At 48.2% G+C, this 3,296-nt stretch overlaps 1 long non-coding RNA gene across 1 annotated transcript; it reads right to left on the bottom strand.

Annotated features, from left to right (window-relative positions):
• Nucleotides 1–620: 620 nt before the first annotated feature.
• Nucleotides 621–2,014, bottom strand: LOC120386462. The gene is made up of 2 exons (XR_005589726.1): nucleotides 1,594–2,014; nucleotides 621–1,049 (listed from the first exon to the last, which is right to left on the bottom strand). It is a non-coding gene; the product is annotated as an uncharacterized LOC120386462 (long non-coding RNA).
• Nucleotides 2,015–3,296: the final 1,282 nt, after the last annotated feature.

The raw sequence follows: 3,296 nt of genomic DNA on the forward strand, positions 1-3,296 counted from the left end.
CAAATGCAAAACAGCCAAAAGAAGTGGAGGGTAACAGGAATCAAGGCTGTGGGCACAAGAGCAAGACCATGGCTGAGCTATGACAATTTACACCAGCTGAGGATCTAGCCCCACATGTTTGCACTAGATCAGGGATCGGCAACCTTTGGCACACAGCCCGCCAGGCTGATCGTGGCTCCCACTGGCCACAGTTCGCTGCTCCAGGCCAATGGCGGTGGGAAACGATGTGGGACGGGGGATGTGCTGGCCACCACTTCCTGCCGCTCCCATTGGCCCTGGAGCGGTGAACTGTGGCCAGTGGGAGCCGCGATTGGCCAAACCTGCGGACGCAGTAAATACACAAACCGGCCTGGCCCAGCCCGGCCGCGTGCCAAAGGATCCCTGCACTAGATGATCAAAGATAGACCTTTTACGGGATTTTGCTTATTGATTTAAAAAAAACCAACAATTATTACCCTGAACTGCCCAAAAGTGAGCTTGGTGTTTCATAAACACATGCCCCAAAGCATTTACAGTCTAAATAAGACAAGATGCACCAAGGAAGGGTCACAAACAATTGGAGATGGCTTGGGAAATAGTAGGAAGGGAAGGGCACAATAATAAGTTTGTGGTTGCTCAGGTTAGGTAAATCCATATATTGACAGACTTGGGGGCAAAGGCAAAATGTTGGTCAGGTGGCACACAAAGCATTGGAATAAACAGCTCACTTTACACCAGGGTTCAGCTGTTTCTCCTCAGGTAGCTTCTTCTTTGTAGGGTTCTATTGTTGTTGTTGCTGCTTCCTCTCAGCTAGCTTCTTCGTAGGTGTCTTGCACCTTCTGCTCTCCTTCAAAGTTCCAACCCCACTTCCGTTTCAGCCTGTCGGCTGTCGCCTTTATATTCTGGTTGGTCTCCCAGGCTCAGCCAATCAACTTCCATCTTTCTGCTGGCTCTGCCCCTAATCCTGCCCAGTCATGTGTACCTACACATGCCTGGTAGCTCCTCCCAGTCACATACACCTCTATGGGGCTGTCAGTTGTCAACGTTAGGACTTTTTGCTGAGTCACTCCCTACAGGAAATGGAATCTAGCATTATGTCACAGGAAGTAAAATTATTACATCACAGGAGAATGGAATTAATACATCACCCTATCTTTCTCAGAGATGGACTCTTCCATTACGTCATCCCTATGTCCGCCATTTTTGTCAGCCATGTTGGATTGTCTAACTATAAATTATTATTGTTATTTAATCAAAGCTTTAATTTTAAACTAATTACTGTTTTATGCACTCCAAAGTGTCCTGATACTATCACCGCTCTTTAACTGTCCAATGGAGACAGTTATAATTTTTCCGATTTTTAAACCCCTTCCAAGGTTTTTCTGCAAGCCTTTATTTAAGGTGCTGTAAGATATTTCAGACAGCTAAAGGCAAATTCTCTCATTATAAAGGGTATCATGAGGTATTTGAAGTTCCCATAGTGGGAACAGACCCCCGTGTTCCATTTGTTCCCTGACCGGCTACTGACCAGGCTGTAGGCCCCATGGAGGCCCAGCTTGGTAAAAATCCCTACAGAACGAAGTCCCTCAAAGTTCATTGAGTGGCAAAGGGTACCTGTTTCAAATGATGACCATGTTCAGAGCCTGAATGTCCATGCAAGGGCACAAGGAGCCATCCTTCTTAGCCACAAAGAAAATCAGGGCTCCTGCTGGGGATGTGGATGGGTGGATGAATCCCTTTTTCAGGTTCTTTCTAACATACTTTCCTCTCATTCCAGCTCAGGCTCTTAGAGGAAGTCAATATGGCCAAATAGAATCTTGGCCCCGGCTAGAGGACTACAAGGCAGCTGTAGCGATGATGCGGGCCAGGAGGAGGGAGTATGTCTGCCCTCCCCTTGTCAAAAATGTCTGCAACGTCCTGGTATTTCACCACCATTGCTTGGATAGCACATGTCTGGGGTTTCATGGAGTTCACCCCCGCAGTTGTGAAGCCCTCAGAAGGGCAGTGCGTCTTTGGGGCTGAACTGTAAATAGCTTCTGATTTGAAGTTCATGGAAGCTGTATTCTTGGCAGAACAATGAGCAGAACCTCGCCAGCCTTCCAGAGAATATATGGGTCAGAAGTAGTAAGTCAGGTGATCCTGAGAATGACTAGAGAATATGGGGAATGCATCAGACCAAACTGCAGGGTCTCGGTGTCCCTGCAGGGTGGTGACTTGTTAGGGTGCTGTCTAATGCATAACAGGACCCAAGGAAAGGAGCACCCCATCAATGGATTAGACCAGGCGGGGACAGCCTTGCGCTGGGTCGGAATTCCATGAGCTGAAGCAAAATCTGAGTCCATAAAACAGCTGGAAGCACCAGAGTCTCTTAATGTTATCAAACTGACCTCTCACATGGCAGAATGTCGCAGACAAAGCAGAAGTAGAAGGTGCATCAGATGTTGATGGACTGCTGCTAGGGTACTGGTGGACAGGCATGGAGGCCATACGCATACAGACTTGGGGGAAAATGTTAGCCCAAATGGTTAAAGTTTGCCAACGTTATAAGCAACTGAAAACAGGGTTTCATAATAGGAAGTGTCTGGAAATCTTAAGTGTAGGCAACCGACACCAACTCCGCCTATAACTATGAGAAAATCAAAAGAAAAAGTTCACCTTATTAAATATGTTTCATACAAACCCACTGTGCCTCGCCTCTCCCCACTGATGATACTGTAATGAACTTGCTGGCTTGTTACTGGGCTCTGTGTTTTAACCCCTAGATCAACACCTAGCCAGCAGAGAGCTCCATAACCTCCAGAGTACAGGAAACGGGAGCTCAACCAAAGGTCATAGGAGACCTTGCTCAGGTGAGGGCTGGGGACTAGAAGCTGGGTGGAGAGGGATGTTGGAAAGTAAGAAGCCTGAAAGGGGGTCTGGAGGGCCTGAAGCTGGACAGAGACATATCCTGTTGCTGTCGGGGGCCAGCAGTAGTTGCCAGAGGAGTACACAGGGCTGCAGCATTCAGGCAAGAGGACAGTGAAAACAGATCACAGTGAGACAAGTTTACTGTTATACTCTTCTACTGGGCTGCCCTTAGGGCTGAATTATGAATGGCTGGTTGATCTTTTGCTTGTAAATGTTAAAGAAATTGTGCCCAAGATTATCTACACCTTTTATTTCTGGCTGATCTAGAAAGGACTCTGCGGGGGGAGCACTTGGGGCGGGGACAGCATGTGGAGCCCCCCTGGCTGTGCCTACGCATAGGAGCCAGAGGGGGGACATGCCGCTGCTTCCGGGAGCTGTGTTGAGCAGGGCAAGCCCCCGACCCAGCTCCC

The sequence above is a fragment of the Mauremys reevesii genome, linkage group 1 (genome assembly GCF_016161935.1).
Source record: "Mauremys reevesii isolate NIE-2019 linkage group 1, ASM1616193v1, whole genome shotgun sequence".
Classification (NCBI taxonomy): Eukaryota; Metazoa; Chordata; order Testudines; family Geoemydidae; genus Mauremys; species Mauremys reevesii.